General features: G+C 42.3%; 1 protein-coding gene across 5 annotated transcripts in view; it reads left to right on the top strand.

Moving 5' to 3' along the window:
• The window catches only part of NOS1 (nitric oxide synthase 1), a gene marked incomplete at its 3' end in the record, with an annotated part of 435,619 nt that overhangs the window by 79,454 nt on the left and 334,321 nt on the right, over positions 1-21,844 (top strand). Inside the window, exon 1 of one of the 5 annotated variants that reach the window (XM_082252132.1) lies at positions 21,612-21,630. The exons of the other annotated variants lie outside the window; for them this stretch is intronic. Of the gene's footprint in view, positions 1-21,611; positions 21,631-21,844 lie in introns of those variants that run through there. 5 annotated transcript variants of the gene reach the window in all.

Genomic DNA, 21,844 nt, shown 5'->3' on the forward strand with positions numbered 1-21,844 from the left:
CGAACATGGAAGCCCTTGAAAAAGATCAAATAGGTAAATTTGACAAAATATGGAGGCTGTGGATCGAACACTGCCTACCGCCAGATTTAGAAGAGATGGTACTTCTGCCATGGTAGTAGGAGCTCAACTTCATGCCCTACCTGCTGCCTCATTGGGGGACACACCACCTTCGGGGAATTTCTAATAACCAAATAACCAAATTAGAAAAATGCATCTTAGGCTGGTGATTAGATACATTTTTCCAGTGTACATGCCTTATCTAAAATCTAATTTCTTAGTTAAGGAAAATTTGAATTTGGTAATGAAGCAAAGAGTGAAATGTCATTAAAACACACAACGGCTTTCATTTGATTTAATGAAGTATTTCCATTCTACCTAGCGCTAAATTGACATTTGTATTTAATGTACTATACAGTGTTTAACTTACTAAAGTATCAATGTGAAGCGAGTGAATCATTGTACATGCCACATTAATTAAATAATATTTGGATTTGAGACATCTTCATTAGGGGCATCTCCAATCTAAAGACACAATTAAAAGGGTGATCCAAAATAAATATCAGCTTTACTCTCAATAAACTGTTTTATAACTAAGATATACCAACAAAATCAGATTGCTCTCCTACTATTCTATTAAAGAAAAACTCCTTTAAACTCTATTTTGGGATCCCCTGTTAACAGGTAGACTTATATATAAAATAATTCAAGCATTAGGAACTGTATAAGTCCACTGCCTCTTCTCTTCAGCATGGCATAGCTGGGCATTTATGAACCAGTGCACTCAACCCGTATTATATGGCTAAGAACAGAGTCATAAATGGTAATTAATCGATAAGAACCAATATAGATTAAAACCCAATTGCAAAATACAGTAACCAATAGCAACTATATTTAAAAAAAGGAAAACAGTTCATAGAGTAATAGATTTACTTTACATGTTACTGTTATCGGCTACTAAATAAGTCTGAATGTGTTTCAGTTATCAGAGACTAGGCAAAAAATTATCTATTCTTCTATTCTTCAAAGGTGAGGTAAAAGTATTACTCTTGTACACCGTGATGATTTGTCTAAACAATACCCTCCTTTTTTTTTTCCTTTTTGTTCTTTAAGGTAAATAGCTAAATACTGTCTGTGATACTTTTTTATTTACACACCCACACACGTATAAAAAAGTGAAAAATACATGTAAAACAAGTAAATTGTTTTTTGTTTCCTAAAACACTGTCACTGGAATTTGTAAAAAGAGTATCATAGACACTCTTTAGAGTTCAGTTAACCACTTGCCGTTCAGTTAACCACTTATACTGCGGCGCTCAGCCCCGGCCAGGCAAAGTGACGTACCGGTACGTCACTAGCCTGTCACTCGCTTGTGAGCCAATAGCGGGCGAGCGCGCGCCCGCTGAGGCGCGCGCCCGCCCCGGCTCGTTCCCTGCAGTAATGTCACTGGTAACCCCAAAAGTGTAAAAAATGTCAGTCAAGGGTCCGATCTGTCCGCGGCAATGTCGCAGTCCCTCAGAACAAATCGCAGATCACCGCCATTACTCGATAAAAAAAAAACAACAAAAATGACAAAAATCTTTCCCTTTGTTAGTAAACGCGATAACCAATCAAAATACACTTTTTGCAATTTTTTTTTACTAAACATATGTAGCATAAAACAAATTGGTCGAAAATGTTAAAAAATTTTGATTTTTACATTTTTTTGGGGGGAATTTCATATAAAAAATTTGAAAAATATTGTTATTTTTGCAAAATTGACGCTCTTTTTTTGTTTATAGCGCATGATCAAAACAAATGGCACAGGTGATCAAATACCACCAAAAGAAAGCTCTGTTTGTGGGAAAAAAAGGACGTCAAATTCGTTTAGGTACAGCGTCGCATGAGCGCGCAATTGTCCGTTAAAGTCACGCAGTGCTGAATCGCAAAATACCCCCTGGTCAGGAAGGGGGTCAAATCTTCTGGGGCTTAAGTGGTTAAACCCTAACACCAAAAATGATGGTGCTTGAAGCATATTCACTTGAGGTAGCTGGCATTAAAATGACAGGCTCAGCAGAAATAGTCTCCCTCCCCAGCCATTGGAAACAGACAGACACATAGCTGAAGAGCTTTGTTGTGCGGTTGCAGAGCCTGATGAGGAAATCTGAGCATAGTTTCCTATTAGGTATGTCTTCAATGTGATTGACAGTCCAAGACAGTTCAATTCAGCTCAATAGCAGCTATAGCAGTGATGGCGAACCCTGGCACCCCAGATGTTTTGGAACTATCTTTCCTATGATGCTCAGCTACACAGCAGAGTGCATGAGCATCATAGGAAATGTAGTTCCAAAAACATCTGAGGTGCCAAGGTTCGCCATCATTGAGCTATATAATTTACCCACTATGGTCTACTAGGAGGTAGACTTAATGGGTCTCATTGTTCCTCAGACTAATCTCAGAGCTCCTGATCAGGTTCTGCCCTCCCAAAAACTAAATTCCATGGCTGCTGTACCTGTTGGAAGCCCAATGGGGAACTCCGAGAGACTGGTTCCCTGTGAGGTCCAACTTGCTTGTGATTGACAGTGACTGCAGTGAACAAATTTCATAGCTGCTATTTAAATAGGCTATGAAATTCGCTCACTTCTGTCTGCTGTCAGTCACAAGCAAGGAGGACCATAAGGTGAACTAGTGTCACAGATTTCCTCGTCAGGCTCCACAGATTCTCAATGTTCCCTGTATCAATGGTTGTTGGGACCTTGGCAGTCTGCCTCCTAGCAACCAATGAAACTAAAACAAAACATAATAATACATTTAAAAACACCACACCTTCCCACCATAGCTCTGCTCCTCTATTTTCCGACAGGGCCGGATTAAGAGCATCATGGTCTTGGTGCTGAGGATTTTGAAGGGCCTTAAGGGCCGTGCCTTGGCATGCACCCAGAGGAGGAAGGGTGCAGCCATGCATGCCTAATTCAACATGGGATGCTGTCTCTGAAGCCCATAAACACATCCATGAATCGGCAACTGTCCCTCCTTGTCCGGCCTTCGTGCTGTGTGGGGAGGTTCTGAGGGTGCTGCCTGGGGAAGCGAGCATAGAAGCCAGACTTCTGTGTTTACAAGTGACAGAAGAGCGGTAACAGTGAATATGGCCAACCCGGGGCCTATATAAAAGGTAGGGGCCTGGAGCTGCAGCTCCAATAGCCCCTACGTTAATCTGGCCCTGTTTGCCGACTTTAAACTAGTCTTATTTACCTCCAGTTTTGTTAACTACAAACACTTACTTGAGGTAATTGTTTTTGAATTTGTTGCAGCCACAAAGACAGACTGTAAAAGTGACACAAAAAAGAACTACATAAATCTGTTATATGTGTTGTAACTATTATTGAAACCATCACAAGGTCTCATGAATTTGGTGCAGGACATTTTGAGGGGACCATATCACCAGAAAAGTGTTGCAAATAATTTCCCTGTGTGTGGAGGAATTTTTTATTTTTAAGTAGACGTAAACTCTAAAAGAATGAAAGCTTGCTAAAGCCATGTATATTATACCCAATTGCTATATTATAAAAATAAAAATACCTGTTTTCAACTTTTTTTTACCCTTTAATTTTTTGCACCTTCTTAGCATCTATTTCTTGTCTACATGAACTCCAGAAATTGCTGCATTGCATTTCTCAGGGCAAGTTTCCTGATAGTGACAACAATAGGCCATATCTGAATGTGTGTATCATTGGCCCCTTGTAGTCTTGCCTGTATGGCAGGGTGACAACACAGGAGCAAAAGCAAGAGACCAAGACAGATCATTGTCACCCTCTAGAAGGAATTGCTTGAACAAGGATCTGCATGGCAAGATTGCTATGTATTATTTAAAAAATTAAGGCTACAGGTGTAAAAATACTGAAAACGACTTCTGAAATGACATTAACATGGCAAAAATGATAACAGATTTTATGTAAACACATATATTTAAGAAAACCTTCTTGTGAGTCATTTGAAAATCCACTAAAGTAACTAAAAAACATACAACTGCAGGAAAAATAAAACATTACATGTACATTTTTTGTTGACTCACCCTATAATTTATATGTGTTGTAAAGGGAAAGCTAGTCATTACAATTAGTTTTGTTTGTGTTTTACTTAACAATGTATATATTAGCTTTATGAATCACAGTGCATGCTACCCAATATGTGGTGAATTTTAAATGAGCATGTAGTTTCCATCAAGTTTGTCATGTACAGGAGAATATAATTTATCTTAATTCCTATTGGAAACACCCTTTTTCCTCTTACATGCACAACCACCATAATGCACACTATATGTTTCGAGATTTCCTTATTGCCATTAAGATGATGCATTACTATGTGACAGGACATACAATAAAATGTAAGCTGATTCTTATGGGGCAGTAGGCAGGATTTTCTTAACTGTATAAATAACTTAATTTAATTAAATAACTGACACCACAAATGTTAACGTTTGGAATAGAAGAGGCCGCGGCCGTTTATTATTTAATAAAATATATAACCAATAACTCTTTTAAAATATCAGTATACATCAGAATAAAACAACCCGGTCACCACGACCCAGGTTGCCATTAGCAGAATTTAAATACTTCAAATAATTTATCCAACTTGACAAAACCATATTTCACAAACATGAACGTCCCCCTTTGCAACAAGCAAAGGTGACCCTAAAATAATAAACTGACCGCGACAAAACAAGATAACAATGGGGGGGGGGAGGGGAACCGCTCGGCTGTCTTCTTCTTGAGGCGATGTGAAGTCCTGTCCGTGAGGGGACCCCTTAAATGGAGCTGCTGGAGGGCTCTGAGCCAATCATGGACCTGGATTACCGGCGGGAAAAACAGGATAAAACAAGTAAGGACCCTAATCTACCTAGATACTTGGGCAGCTAACCCCTTATTTGACCACCCAATCAGCTTATAGATAAGCTGACCGGTTAAAACTTTGCCTAACAACTGCATCTCATCCCTATAATTCAAACTACACTATCCTTACCTGCCACTGCCCCATAAATAAAAGGGGCTATTCAGCCCCTTTTCTCTTTATGGGGCAGTAGGCAGGATTTTCTGTATAAATAACTTAATTAAATTAAATAACTGACACCACAAATGTTAACGTTTGGAATAGAAGAGGCCGCAGCCGTTTATTATTTAATAAAAAATATAACCAATAACTCTTTTAAAATATCAGTATACATCAGAATAAAACAACCCGGTCACCACGACCCAGGTTGCCATTAGCAGAATTTAAATACTTCAAATAATTTATCCACAAGGCAGGCGGCTTACGCCCGCCTGGCACAGCCCCAACACGCGGCCTCTTCAATGCAAGTCCCTAAGTTGGGGTTGAAGATGTCGAGACCTATGTCCGACAAATGGGTGTCATCAAACCTATAGAGACCCCTAGTACCACCCTCTAGTTCCCTGTGTCTGAAGGACAAAATGCCCGCGGTGCGCAGCAGCTTTTCCAAAGCTCTGTTCACTCGTTTGCGAATCCTTTCCAATGGCTTTAGGTAACAATGCTTAAACCATGCTAGCCTGGGTATGATTTCAGAAAATACCACAGTCATATGCGGATATGACAACTTGAGAAGCTGTAGATCATCCCTTATGGCAAAAATTAGAACGAGAGTTTTAGCCCTACCCACATCATTCCCCCCAAGATGTACTATGAGTACATCCGGGGGGAAAGGAACTGCAATAGCCTAAAGACTTCAGGGCGAAACTCAGACCATAACATCCTTCTCTTACTAAACCATTGCATTTGAAAATAAGCAGGATCCAGGCCAATACTTTCACCGTACGTCCTTCTTCTGGCTCTGGCACGGGCCCAGTGAACAAATGAATGTCTGATGATCCATACAGCAACTCTGCGCCCTGGAACATTAACAGAGAGAATCAGGGCGAAGATGTGACTGAAAAGCATCAGATTTCCATCTACCCAGTTTTTTAAGTAAATGCTTGTCCAGACCCAACCTGGCAGCTTCCGTGGCTGCGCCGATACAAAAAGAATGAGAGGTCAGCCTCTCATTATCCAGATTCAAAGAATTGAGACATTTTCTAAAAAACGCATTAAACTGATAGCCAGTCAATGGCCTACCATTCTTGTGCGTGAACAAAAAGTCCGAACCGGCTGAACGTATTGCCAAAAAATCATTCAACAAACGCACTGGACATATCACAGATTCCTTGAACATGTGCAAATGGACACGTTTCCCTACACCCAGCTGATCCGTTTTTGAAAAACGAATTAAAATGCTAATACTTTCAACTGATAAAACAACGTCCGAAAATAAAAGCCCAGAATTGTGCATTCTTCTAGCGGGCACCAGTTCAGAAATCCTCAGTGCCGCGAAGAACATCAACGAAAAAGCCGCCTTAAACAGGACCGACTCGTAAACGGAGTAACAAACCGAAACGGAAACCGCGCATAGCCTAGTCAATATGGAAATAGTGACAGGCTTCCTAGAATATTGCTGAAAAGTGACTTTACGATAACCCTTTAGGGCTTGACGTCCAGTAAAAAACGATGAACAAGGAGGAAAATTCTTAAGTTTAGCAAAAAAGGACACACCAGCTAAAATTTTGTTGATATGTGCCCATGCATATCTCTTTTGAAATAAAGAATTTAGAAATAACAACACTAAATGCTCAGAAAAATTGTCCGGGGGTTCTCTCAAGGAATTCAGGTGGGATAACCAAAGAGACCAAGCCGATTGATATCCGGCAACGGTCGACGGGGCCAACGAATGCATAATATTTCTAGTGACCAAATCTAAATTAAGCTCCACAGATGGGCCGGGTACCGATACCTCTCCTTGTCTGCTCCTGGGAACAACGTAAAAAAGCGCTCCATCTGCAAGCGAGATAAAGCATCCGCCAATACGTTATCTCTGCCTGGGACGAACGTAGCTTTAATCCATATGTTCAGCAACAAACATTTAGATACCAGATACCTTAGTAAAGCAATAACAGGGGGGGGGGATTTGGAAGATAAGCAATTGATTGCAAACAGAACCCCCCTGTTATCTGTTCTGACCATTAGTCGCTTATTCCGAAAATGATGACCCCAGATTTCCAGGGCCACCACAATAGGAAACAGCTCCAGCAATACACTATTGCGGGTGTACCCCAACTGGACCCACCTGTGACACCAATAATCGGCGCACCAATGTGTGCGCCAAATAGCGGCAAAGCCAACGGAACCCGCCGAATCTGTAAAGAGACAGAAATCTTTGTCCAGGATAAATTCTTCCTGCCAAACATTTCTGCCGTTAAAATCGATTAAAAATTGAACCCACACCAACATATCCTCCCTGATGTCCTGAGTTAGTCTAATATGAGAAGTGGGAGATTTCAAACCCGCTATAGCCGCATACAGTTTTCTGGAAAATAGTTTGCCCAAGGGAATAACCCTGGAGGCAAATGCCAGCAAACCAAGCAAAGACTGCATTTCTTTCAAACATACCTTACGCCTGCGGATCATGCTCAATAAACATACCTTCAGCTTCACAATCTTCTCCTGGGGAAGCCTAAACTCCATGTTCTCCGAATCAATAGTAATGCCCAGAATCTGGACGCATGTTGAAGGCCATGCTGTTTTCTCATGCGCCAGGGGAATCCTAAACTTTGTACACATATCTAAAAAACTATTCAATAAGTGTAGACAATCGGGAGACCCCCCTTTCCCTAAAAACAAGAAATCGTCCAAATAGTGGACGATTGTATCAGATTTACATGTGAAAGAAACAACCCATTCCAGAAACGTGGCAAAACATTCAAAGTAAAAACAGGATAGTGAGCATCCCATAGGGAGACACCTATCAAAATAAAACTTACCTGAAAAGAAAAAACCCAGAGAGTTAAAAGCATCGGGGTGTACAGGTAACAGGCGAAAGGCAGATTTGATGTCCGTTTTAGCCATCAAAACACCTCTACCAAGACTTCTCAATTTAACTAACGCATCATCAAAAGATGAATATTGTACTGTAGCCAAGTCCTCGCTTATCTCGTCATTTAGAGAATCCCCGAAGGGAAACAATAAATGATTTATAAGTCTGTAAGTGTTAGGTTCTTTCTTTTGGACAATGCCCAACGGAGAGATCCTAAAATTATAAAATGGAGGAGAAGAAAATGGGCCAGCAAATCTACCCAATTCTAATTCCTTGCTAATCTTTTCAGCCACCACAGATTCCAGACTATGCACAGATTTCAAATTATCGACCAGTTTACACCCATGCCCAGAAAACCTAGGCAAAGCAAAACCATCTCTAAAACCTTCAATTAGGAGGGTGGCCTTCGCCTTGTCTGGGTACCGCTGAAGCCAAGGAAGCATGGCGGTGAGGTTCACCGGGGTTATTGCCTTTCTGCACAAGACCTGATGCCTGACCCCCTTGTCTTTTAAAACATTTTGCAATGGGGTGAGACCCAGAGCAAAAGGCACACTCATGTCTATATTTACACGACCCTGGCCACTTACAGACGGACTCGTTATAGTTGAAGCACACCCCTTTCCTAAAGTTAAATCCTGAAGTGGAAGGCTGGGGTTGCTGATTGGGAAAATTTTGTCTGGAAAAAATTGACCTTTGCGGGAGAAAAAGGTCCAGCCATAAGCTGACGTCCTTCACTCCCCACTTCAGAGCCGGCTGAACTGCCAGCTTTTGGCGAAAAGCCACATCATACTGAAACCATGAAGTGCCTCCAAAATTTTTGTACGCCTCTAGGATTATGTCCAGATGTTGAAAAAGTCCTATACTTTTAGCAGGAAACTTTTCACACATCACAGACGAAAATATAAAAAACGCCTGCAACCAGTTGTTAAAAGATTTAGTTACAGGGCGCCTCCTTTCATCTTCATCTCTCTTGTCACTCTTTGAGACAAAATCCCTAGCCGAGGGCAACAGAGATAGAATGTCAACAAAATTACCCTGCCAAATTTTCTCCTGAACAGCCTCAGACAAGTGAAAGCCTAACGGAGAAACTTCACAGGTGATTGACTCCCTCAATGCTGTCTCGGGTAAATTTTGGGATTTCGCCAACAAAAAGGAGTTGGAGATTTCAGAATGAACACTCTGTGGCCTATTGTGGCTGACTTCTAAACCTCCACTAGGTGGCACCCATACGTCCATTGGAGAAGGGACAGACTGAGTGAGATTTGGGCTGCTTGCAGGTAAAGGATTGGAGGCTTCAATTAGGGATCTAAAGTCATTTGAAAAACCCTGGAAAAGGCTAGTGATGGCTTAAGTTTGGACAGAGCTCTATGCACTAAAAGAACCCCCACTAGCCTGAGCTGCCCTAACCTGAGACACCGCAAGGGGCTGAGAGACTAAATCCGGGGCAGAGGCAAACGCAAGAAATTCTTCCTCACCTGCCCCTGGATGGACGCTCCGCTCCGGACTCCTCGTCTGGACGGGTGTAGCTGTCCGCGCTCCTTGTCTCCGTGCTCCAGTCCCGTGTGCCGGTCTTCTCGCCGCTCGTCTTCCCGGGGACTCGCCGCCGCTCCTCCCGGCGTTCCTGTTGCCGGCCGGAGGAGAGAACTGTTGGCGCGGGGTGCGCCTCCTCTTCGACGCTCCGGCCTCGGATTCGAATCTTCCGGGGGTGATGCCCCTGCGCACCCCTCCCGCCGTGACGTCTTCTTCCTCTGGTCTTGACGGCGATGACGCTCTTCCTCCGCCGACGTCCGCGTCATCCGGTCCGCGCCTTCCGCCTCCTCCTGGCGTCCCTTGTGATGGTGTTCCGGCCTGCCCGACTCCCGGCGACTCCTCTTGACCCGCGACGAGAGGCAATTCCAGGCATCTTCTGAGCCAATCTTCTCCTCCTTCCTCCCCGGCGCGCTCTATCAGTCGGCGAAGTAGACTCATATCTTCAGACGACTGGAACCGCTCGGCTGTCTTCTTCTTGAGGCGATGTGAAGTCTCGTCCGTGAGGGGACCCCTTAAATGGAGCTGCTGGAGGGTTCTGAGCCAATCATGGACCTGGATTACCGGCGGGAAAAACAGGATAAAACAAGTAAGGACCCTAATCTACCTAGATACTTGGGCAGCTAACCCCTTATTTGACCACCCAATCAGCTTATAGATAAGCTGACCGGTTAAAACTTTGCCTAACAACTGCATCTCATCCCTATAATTCAAACTACACTATCCTTACCTGCCACTGCCCCATAAATAAAAGGGCATATTCAGCCCCTTTTCTCTTTATTCCTGCTTCAATATATTAAGAACTTCACTCTAGTAGCCAGCTTTTAGGGCGCATTCGGAAGCTCATTCACACAGATGGGTTCAGGGTTCCACCGCATATTTTGGTACCCCAGAGTCACAGATGTTGGCTTACAGCTATGGCCAGCAGCCTGTACAAATCAGTGGCTGACTTTCAATAGCCACGGCTGTATGCCTGTAACTGTACATCCAAGTCATACAGCAATAGACGGGTGGTTGCTGCCCCTCCAGATTTTACTTGTGCCCTCCAAGGCCAGCCACCCCATGGAGATTTTGCCTGGACACTGAACTCCTCTCTCCATCCCTGCACTCAGGGTTGGGACAAGGCGGGGGGCATCCAGGAGCAGGGAACTAAAGTGGAAAGTCTGAAAGAAGTGACAGCGGCAGAGAGGAGAGAGCAAGGAGGAGGTGCAGGCTGGGCTGTGCTCTCCTCCTCCTGTCATACCAGCATTCCTCCATGTAGAAGGTGACACAGGATCACTAGATTGGACAGTGCATGGTTTGCTTACCTTGGAGGATATAGGTGGCAGTTAATCAAATCCTGTGTGTAAGATGTAAGAGCGATCCTGTGTCATCTGCTGCATGGAGGATCGCTGTTATGGAAGGAGGGGAACAGAACAGCATGGCCCACACCTCCTCCTGGCTATGTAGCCTGTAAGTTGGGGGGTGTGGGATTTTCAGGTTGGATAATGGTACTGGGACCATAATGGAGGAGAGAGAAGGGGGTAACAATCATTTGTGCTTGGGTTGGGATGAGAGGTTTGTGCGGGGGGGGGGGGGATAGGGGGATAATTGTGCTGGCAAGGGGAATTTGAGAAGGGGGAATTTGTGCTATGTAGAGGAATAGGGGGCATATGTGCTAGAAGGGGGTGAGGGGGGGGGGTTTGATTGAGAGGAGGAATGGGGGTATTTGACCTCCTGTACTCAGCCCTGCTGACCCCTTGTCCCCTCAGCTGCTGCCCCTATCTTCTGTTCTTCTGTTCTTCTGATCCCCTGTCCACCATCCTTCTGAACCCCTGTGCTCTGTACTACTGATCCACTGTCCTCCATCTTGCAGACCCCTGTACATTGCCCTACTGACCCCCTGTCCCCTGTCCTTTTGACCCCTGCTCTCCATCCTGCTGACCCTGTCCTCTGTCCTGCTGATCCCTGTACACTGCCCTTCTGACCACCGTACACTGCCCTTCTGACCCCCTTTCCTTTGCCTTTCTGGTTCATGTCCCCTGCTTTTGTAACCCCTCTGCTCTGCCATACTGACCCCTGTCCCCTCTCCTGCTGACCTTAGTATTCTGCCCGGCAGACCCTTCTGCTCTGCCCTGCTGATTCCTTTCCTTTGCCCTTGTGACCTTTGTTCTCCACCCTACTGATTGTGCTAGGAGGAGGAATGCAGGGATTTGTGCTAGGAGGGGGGATTTGGGGGATTCGTGTTTGAAGGGCATGGGTGAATTTTGGTTAAGAAAAAAACAAACTATTTTCTAATCAATGATGGGAGAATTGTGCAAGAAATATGAGTGCCAGAAAAGAAAATTCATGGAAAGAAAAGAAGATTCCCAGCCACAAAAATTATTTTCTGTAGCAACATGAGGTAAAATTGAAGGCTTGGTTTGTCGGATTTCAAAATCAATACTGGAACCATCGGATCACAAAATGTCTAATTTTCAAAAGTAATTTAGTTCAGAATTCGACCCATGTATGGCCTGCATTACTCTGCTACACAGTGTTTGTGCCAAACTGTTCCTTCTGATAATGTTAGCAATTAGCATATAAGAATTATTTCCTTCCTGCTCCTGTTCTGCCTTTACATTACATATTAGAAGGTTGGCATAGCTCCCAAATGTCCCTGATTTCCAGGAACTGTTCTTGATTTGGAACAAAGTCTCTCTGTCCCTCTTTCCTCCTCATTTGTCCCTCATTTTGGTCTGCTCTATATAATTGTATATAAAATGCACTTTTTGGTTTTAAAAAGTGTTTCCCCAGTGCTAAACCTTTCATCCAATTTGCAGCATTTTTAAATGTAAAAAGCCAGTATAAAGGAGTAGGAGTGGTAAAAAAAAAAAAAAAGCATTTGTGGGTTTAACCTATCATTTTGTTTGAATAATTCTTCTTTAAGCAGGCATGGCAGGGTGTGTGTCCTATGCCTACATAATTTTGCTAATAAGCGTTCCTTGTTTTATTCTTTAAAAAGTTGGGAGGTATGGGTTGGCACTGCTGGGAGGGGAAGCAGAATGAACTAAGCTGCTGAAAGTGAAAGTACAAGTGCTTCTGCTGTAAAAAGGGAGAATTAGACTTTTTGTAACTAAGCTTTAGTGGCGTTTGCATTTAATGCCATATGTGTTCAGGGACGTATGCTTGAAATACAAGCATTCTGAATGCAGCAGGTTTGTATCTCCTAACTGGATTTCACCGCAAGGCTCAGAAATCATAAGCTGGAAATGGTAAGTACTGTTACAACACTCAAATGGCGCTTTTCCACTGCATGGAACGGATCGGTTTCACTCGGTTTGACGCTTTTCCACTGCATGGTACCGCATGGTATGTGTTAGAACAGTTGGGTACGGTTTGGTACAGCGGCGCTTTTCCACTACATGGTACGGCTCGGCACGGCTCACGTAAACAGATCCACCTCGGTTGGGGTTCCAAGCATGCCGTGCCTATACCATATCCCACAATCCTTTGCATGCAGCCTTGATTGTTTGTCACTACTAGCCACTGATTGGTCAGAGAATCGTTGTAATCCCACCCACTTACTACTTTAGTGGAAAAGCAAACCAAGCCGAGTAGAGCCTATACAGTGCTGAAACGTGCCGACTCGTACCACGCAGTGGAAAAGCAAACTGAGCCGAGCTGGGCCAAGCAGTGCCGAGTGGAGCCGAGCCGGTACTTGCAGTGGAAAAGTGCTAAAATATACAAAGCAGTACTAGCACCCACAAACAAAGCACATTCCATACAAGTGACAAAACAAACAAAAAAATTATTGTGCTTATATACTGTAAGTTACAAGAAAAGCACCTATTCCAGAACATATATTTCTTAGTGTCCTATCACGTGATCTGGGACTTACCTTTCCATCTTGCAAAAGGTTTTGACATCTGAAACTACAAGGGCCTGTGTTAATAGGCTTTTGTTTGCACCAGACAGGTTTTACATTCCCCCACAAGTCTATGGAAATGCTAAACCCATTTAAAGCTACTGTATCAATGAATTCTGAATAATCTCAGAAGTGTCTCGAACGGATGTCTAACTAATGCCATGGACACAAGCCAAAAGTCAGTTGACAAAGGCCCGAAGAAAGGTTCAAAAGGTCCAACCCCTAAACTCATATTATTGGACCCTCCTGAACAGTTCAATTATTTAATTACCTAAAAATGTTAATATTTTAACTTACAAACCTACAAAATACAAGTACCTACACAAAATGTATGCATGATGAACATATAAAATTCCTATTTTAAACAAGAACAATGATACAAAAAAATGAACATTTAAAATAAAAAAGGTAATATTCATTTCAGAATTCCAAAAGAAATCCTTCGTTTGGAAATTCACATTCGAAGTCATGAATGCTCTGAACAGTGTCTCCTTCTCTCCAGGGTTTCCTAACCCTTTGCCAGTCACTGAACTCCGGGGCTCAGTAATGATGTATTTTCAAAAAAGATAAAGTAGGTGTCTCCAAATTCCAATGTTGATGTTGTGAATATGCTCACTGATCCTTTTTTCAAAGAGTACCACATCCGCATACTGAAGCCCTCACAGGAATGGGCCACACTTTGAGAAAACAGGGATCAGTCAGCATATTTATAATATCAAAAGAGAAGCTTGGTTCTGCACATTACAATATGTATTGAGCTGGCCAGCTGTGTCAATGGGATGCCGTGCCTGGCCAATTCTACACTAACTAACTACTAACATAAAAGTATGCACAGTGCTGTAAATTAAATATAGCTTATTATACATTGCACACAATGAAAAGTAAATATTGAAACAGAGATAGATAGATAGATAGATAGATAGATAGATAGATAGATAGATAGATAGATAGATAGATAGATAGATAGATAGATAGATAGATAGATAGATAGATCTCTTTACACTCTCTTTGCCCTAATTTTAGTCACTGAACATAAGAGGTTACTGTGTCTAAAGAAATATTGTGAATATTGTTGCCAATCCTTTTCTGAGCATACTAATTGCGTATCTATCATGCTCATCTAATTGTCTAGATACTTCCTGATTCATTGACCAAGAACAAGTATGCATATCTGCCTTCACTGCCAGGTACCAGCATTTTAAGAAGGAGGCTACTTTAATCCTCTCTCCTTTACAGCTCTGTTCTGTTTACCATGACTTGAATGGAGAAAAAGCTCATGTTAATTGTTTGTGTTCCTCATTGCCTAATAGGCACCCCCCTTTTGCACTAATTTAAAAAAATATTTGGCAGATATCCATATGTATTCTAGGACCAGGCAAGAAGTAAATGTAAAACTGTTAATCATACTTTTTAATGTAAACTAGACAGGAATGGAATCTGTGATAAACCACTGACCTAGACAGTTGTTGTACATAAGATCCTTTCCTGTGTATATATTGTGATTTCCAACATAATGCACATACTTAATGTTGCATGTTGGTCATTATTTAAGAGTTCTCCAGATTTCAAAAACCCTGTAAATAGTTTAAAATGTCACATAAGCACTTCATTATAGTTCTGTGGGGATTAGCTCGGTGGCAGGTATGGATGACCCCTTGGGGGGGGGGGGGGTGCGTTTACACAGGGAGATAGCCGAGAAGTGGTTGCAAACAACAGTTTGGTTTATTCTTGCAATTTACTTCACACAAGTGCAAGCCTCAAAAACATCAAAATAAAAATAAAACACAAAATAAATCCTTGCCACTGTGGGCGGCTACCTTCTCACATACAGGAACCTACCTACGGAGTCTGTCTTCAACCTACTGTTGGGCAAACTTTGCTGATCCTACAGCAGACACTCAATAGTCCATGTTTTTTTCTTCACCTAACAAATGTCCATTGATCATGTCCCTTTTCCTCCTCACATTGAACATGTCCCTTTGCTTTTCTCTTCACATAGAACACATTCCTTTGTTTGTCTCTTCACATAGTAAACAGTGCATTTATTTCTTTTCACATAGAAATAGTCCAAGACCTCACCTTGAGTAGTCTTCAGTCTTAATTTCCCCTTCACACAGGAAATGTCCATTGGTTTCTTTTCACATAGAAACGATCCAATACCTCACCTTGAGTAGTCTTCACACTTGTTACCCTCCTCAGCGCACATCGCTTCAGGAGGTCTTCCCCATGCTCACACAGCTTCAGGGGGCATCCCTTCTCCCATGCCCACACAGCGTTGGGAGGCACACATCTGACTGTCCTCCTCTCCCCACACGGTGTCAGGAGGCAGCCCTCAATAGACTTCCTTTGGACAAATTATAGAGGCCTTAACTTCCTCATTCCGAACAGCTGAAGGCCTTTCAACTTCCTTAAGCCGTCCTGGCTACCTTTTCAGCTGACACCCTATAGTAATTGGTGAATTTTCTAAACCAGGTGGAAATGTATCTCCTGTCTGTGACTACATCCACAGATTTACCTGACTTCCTGTCACAGTTCATTAACACACACATGTATTACCATGTGTTACGGAGTGACTTAACATGCATTACATTAGGGCAGCCCATTCATTATAAAATGGCTGCCAATGCAAAGCATGTTATGTGCATTGTACTTTGTTATACAATGCTAAAGGGTGCCATTCACAATGATTGGCACTGCAATACACCACATATAGAATATTAAAAAAAAAAAAATGCAGCGCTCTAAAATTTCATTCATAAAAAAGACCACAAATCCTAGGGAACTTCCAGAGTATGTGACACAAATGTAGCCTTATAAAAGTTTATACACATAAAAGTCTACAAATCCTAGTCGACACTCAAAGTGTGTTGCAACGTAAACTGCAGGTGAAATAGTAATCCTCCACCGACAACATAGCACACTGGGCCTCTTACCCTTAGATATGGACCACCACATTTTAGGTGGTCTACCAGCACTCCAGCACTCCTCAGGCTCATCCTTGTTCATCAAAGATAGCATCAGCGTAGATCCTGTCGGTCCCTCTTATAGTGTAGTAGGTAGAAGCACTCAAAGGTTTCTTAAAAAGCTAATCCAGAATACTCACACTTTAACAGTAAAATGGAACGTGTCAGGTACACAATGTTTGGTGGAATCTAACCAGCAAAATGGCCGTGGTCTGCACGTGCAGAGTCGTGACATGTTGTTTCCAGGCTCCACCCAGAATAGAATATTCTCAGCTTTCCCAAGATCCCAAAAGAAGCCCCGGCAATGTCATCTTTGCCTAGACAAGTGTGTCAGAACCTGGGGTCTATGTTTTTTACATTTATCTTCTCATGTTTTAATATTTTATTGCTTTGAGTTATACATAGTTTAATCATGGGGACTTCAAAGTTGAACTAAAGTCCTCAGTACTTACCTTCCCTCCAGCAATGCAGGTCCATTGCCAGTTCTTCCATAGTCGGACAGTCTTTTCCAGGTTTGGCATCTTCAGCCACCTTGATTGGTCAGCCCAGAATGATGTAACTCCCTCGCATCTGCACAAGTTAATTTATCCTTCCACATGACAAGCAGGGATTGAACACTGAGATGCACAAAATACATATTAGGAGGAATTCATAAAGAGTGTCATAGACACTCTTTGTAAATCCACTAAGCTACACACCAAGATTGTCATTGCTTGCACCCTATTTATGTACTTTTTAGGTACACAAATCTGTTGGAGACCAGCACACTGGACCCTTCAGTGCACTCCCTTCCTGGCCACCGTGTCCAACAGGTGCTTAGGATTTTTGCATTGTGGAGCCTGATAGAGTACTTAGGGACTATTGTAGTTCCTCTTCAGGTCTGCCTTGCTGTTGTTTAATAGCGCACAGCAGCGGGTTGATCCAAAGCTGCTCAATAGCAGCTTTCTAATCCACCCACTGCTATTTTCTGTCAATTTCCATATTTTGCTAATGACATTACCACTATCTCTGCCCCTTTTTTAGCTTTCAGCCAGGGACTCTCTAGGCAGAAGGCTAGGGCTGTGTTCACACTAGCGGCGGCCACTGCTCACAGCAGAGCGTCCGGTGCTTGTCTGTTCACCATTTCAGGTGCGAATCAGGTCCGAATTTTTGGCTCAATTCACACCTGAAATGAACCAGAAGATGCACAGGACCCTTCTGCAATTTGAACTGCGACTGCCCCGGGGATGTGTGAACTGGCTCCATTGAGAGTCGGCCACACTCTCCTGTCATGCATATTGGATGTGGGTTTCCCCACATCCAATTTGCATCCGGTTGATCTCAGCCTAAATGAGTCCTGGGATGAGCACTATGTGAAAAGTTGTCACAATAGGACAGCTTTCCAGCACAGACATGAGCCCTCTTTCAATACAGACATATCTTTGTACACCAGATCAGAGCTGATTTTAATTATCACCATTTTTCTTGGTGCCATAGCAAGTAGTAGCAGTAGTAACAACTGTCTAAATTTTTCGCCCATGTGTGATGGGGGAGGAGAGCTCCAGCACACAGCCTGTTACTGATATCTCAAGCTCTGCATGTTCTCTATTTACTGTGTGAACAGTGGGGTAGGGGGTATGTCCAGTCCCTCCAATCAAGGCTCAGCACTCCCCTTACTGAGATTTGTACTCTGAGTCCTCATATCTCCTCCTTCTTCTGCTTCAGCTTGATATGTGTGTGTTTTTAGAACAATCTACAGAAGAAATGGCTGCAGATAAACAGGTGCAACTTATGTTGCTAGTCACTTCACTGAGTATATATAAGGGTTTTCAACTACTTGAATTCCCCAGCCTATGTCTCTTATGCAATAAAAATCCTTCCTGACATTTTTTTAACCACTTTACCACTTCTGGCCTGGAAGGATTTTCCCCCTTTAAGACATTGCCATATTTTGCAATTTGGCACTGCGTTAATTTAACGGACAATTGCACGGTCGTGCGACGCTGTACCTAAATAAAATTGATGTATTTTTTTTCCACAAATAGAGCTTTATTTTGGTTGTATTTGATCACCTGTGCGATTTTTATTTTTTGCGCTATAAACAAAAAATAGCGACAATTCCTAACAAAAAAAAACAATATTTTTCACATTCTGCTATATAACATTCCCAAAAAAAAAAAAAACTTTAAAAATCAAGATTTTTTAACATTTTTTTGCCATTTTTTTGCCAATTTGTTTTCTGCTACAACTTTTTGGTAAAAAAAATCACAATTATTTGGTTTGTGCAAAAGTTATTGCGTCTACTAACTACTGGAAAGATTGATGTAATTTTTATTGTTTTTTTTTTTTTTTACTAAAATGAAATATATATAGAAGGATCACAGGGGCTCTATGATCATTCCAGGGAGAAGAACGGTCAGCTGTGTTTACAACAGCCGCTGTCCTTCTCTCTCAGCAGGGAACGATCACAGGTGTCAGGCGGCAATCAGGGCCGCCTGCCCCGCGCATCGACTTCCCCGCTGATGAGCGGGGGTGCGCCCCCTAGCACCCTGCGCGCGACCGACGTATACCTACGGCGGTTTGTGCAGGAGCGGCTGCCTGTCGCAGTATAACTTCGGCGGGCGGTTGTAAAGTGGTTAAGGACCGGCCACCGCAGTTATACTGCGGCAGGCAGCCCCTCCTGCGCGAACCCGACGTAGGTATACTGTACGTCGGTCGCGTGCCTGCAGCTAGGGGCACTCGGCAGCGGAGACTCCGATGCACGGGGCAGGCGGACCTAATTGCCGCCTGACAGCTGCGATCACTCCCCGCTGAAAGAGAAGAACGGTCAGCTGTTGTAAACACAGCTGACTGTTCTTCTCCCTGGAATGATCACAGAGTGCCTGTGATCCTTCTATGTAGGATCACAGGTCTCTGTGATCATTTCACAAGTCCCTCCCCCATACAGTTAGAATCACTCCCCTAGGCTCACATTTAACCCCTTGATCACCCACAGTATTAACTCCTTCCCTGAAAGTGTAATTATTACAGTAACAGTGCATATTTTTAGCACTGATTACTGTAGTAAAGTCACTGGTCCCCCCAATAGTGTCAAAAATGTCAGTTAGGGGTCCGATCTGTCCGCAGCAATGTCACAGCCCCGCTAAATATTGCAGATTGCTGCCATTACTAGAAAAAAAAAAACAATAAAAATTACATCAAGATTTCCCGTAGTTAGTAGACGCAATAACTTTTGCGCAAACCAATTAAAATACGCTTATTGCAATTTTTTTTACTAAAAATTTGTAGCAGAAAACAAATTGGCCTATAATGTTAAAAAATTTTGATTTTTAATTATTTTTTTTTTGGGAATGTTATATATCAGAAAGTGATTTTTTTCAGAATTGTCGCTCTTTTTTTGTTTATAGCGCAAAAAATAAAAATTACAGAGGTGATCAAATACCACCAAAAGAAAGCTCTATTTGTGGGGAAAAAAGGACATCAATTGTATTTGGGTACAGCGTTGCACGACTGCGCAATTGTCCATTAAAGTAACGCAGTGCAGAATCGCAAAAAATGGCCTGGTCATTAAGGGGGCAAATCTTTCCGGTCCAGAAGTGGTTGAAGAGCAGAAATCTCACTACCAGATTTCCTGAGAGATATGCATAATTGATATTTGATCTGATGCCTCGCCTCGTACACACGTAACGATTATCGGCCGTCCGATTGTCCGACTTTTGTCCAGAGTTGTGTTTTGTTGGTTGGAATGTGCCTAGACTGCACACGAATTTTCTCGGCCAACAAAAATCTACTTCAGAAGTGATGTCATGTGCTGGTTTACTTTCCGTGTGTTTTTTCTTCTCTGAGCATGCCCAGTCTTGCTCATCAGATTTTTGTCTGCCGAAATCTGTACTGACTGACGGAAAATCGGCCGTTGTGTTGACGGCCAACAAAAATGTTATAGTCTGCACACCAGATTTTTTTCGGCAGAAAAGTCAGAGTCGGTTGTCGGAAGCATCATACTAACAAGCCGAAAATTGGCCGATCGGACGTTGGCCGAAAATTCACGGCCAATTATTGACGCGTGTGTACGGGGCTTAACTCTGCAGATTCTTTCAAAAATTAAAATTTCTTATTTGGGTTACCCTCTATGATATTTATCATTAGTTCAGGCTAAACAGGCTTTGATTGCAGTTTTCAAAGCACACGGCAATAACATTAGAAGGAACAGGTTATTTTGGCAAAGTTGTATGTTCAACTTCTCTGGATATATAAAGAGTTTTAAATCTTTAATTTTAGATACATGGCTGTGATATTGCAGTTCTTAACTACACAGGGAAATCTTAATAGATTTATTTATGTAAGCTGGGCAATCAATATTCACCCAAGATTATTATAGACTCCTTCAATCACTTAATGAAACTTGCAGCACACCCCATTGACATTTTTAGTCATCTGTATAAATTTGGTGGACCAATCATTCCATGATCCCTGTGCATTCATCCACACAATGCCTCAACTGTGCACGGTTGTACAATAATCACAGCAACAGGTGAGTGTGTGTTAAGAAGTCATTATGGTGCAATTTTTAGATTACATGCCTGAAAAGTATTCCGAAATTACCAAGGCAGTTTAGACCTTATGGTATACAGAATAAAATATGAATTTATCACTATCCAGATTTAAGTTTTGTCCTTGCAGAGATTACATCAGTACTCTAATAATGGCATTATCAATACATGTATTTACTTGTACAGTGTAAATAGCATCTGTAGGCATAACCACAAGTACACAAGATAAGACCACCCAGGATTATTCAAAATATTAAAAAAAATAATTTGTATGAATGAAGTAGAAAATCAAATGAAATAAAGCCATTTTCTACGGCTTAATTCATATTTAAAACATCCATTGCAAAACGTTGAGTGCTTTTTTTTTTGTGTAAATCCCAATGCCATGGCCATACAAAAAAAAAACACTCAGGATTTACAAGGTTTCAAAGGTTTGCAGTTAAATAAGAGAACAGATGGTAAAAGCTTAGCTACAAAAGATATGTCCGTTTAAAATTCCTGGTGCCCATATGAGATTTCCATAATATAAAGACATAAAGACTTCGCTGAGATATTTTGTGTGTGGCTCAGGCGGCTGAGGACTCGCACAATGCCAATAAGCCTGCAGGCTTTGTCAGTGGAGAGAAACAAGAAGATTGTGCCACCTGTTTTTGTTCTCATGCTTCCATCCTTGTTATTTGGCTTACTTGTACACGGGCCATGACGGGTCGCAAGTTCAGCTACTGTACAGTAAAACTCTGGCCTTAACAAGTCGACAATGTTGATCCAAAAATGCTATCACCACGACATTGCATGATAGAATACTGGACACATTAAAGTTCTGATCCAACAAAGGTAAGATAATCTATGAGTAGCATCAAACATATGTTTACTGTTCCTATCAACCTGTACATCAAGTATTGAAGGGAAAAGCTTAGTGAGTTAAATAATCTCGGTGACATTTTATTCGTTGTCGTTTTGTTGATACTGCCAGCATACAGATGTCTTGCTATCTCTTTGTATAGATGGCAGTTTTGGAGGTGGTGCAGCTGTTTATGGATTTATGTTG

This window comes from Pelophylax lessonae, assembly GCF_965119305.1.
Source record: "Pelophylax lessonae genome assembly, chromosome: 1".
In the NCBI taxonomy this organism is placed as follows: Eukaryota; Metazoa; Chordata; class Amphibia; order Anura; family Ranidae; genus Pelophylax; species Pelophylax lessonae.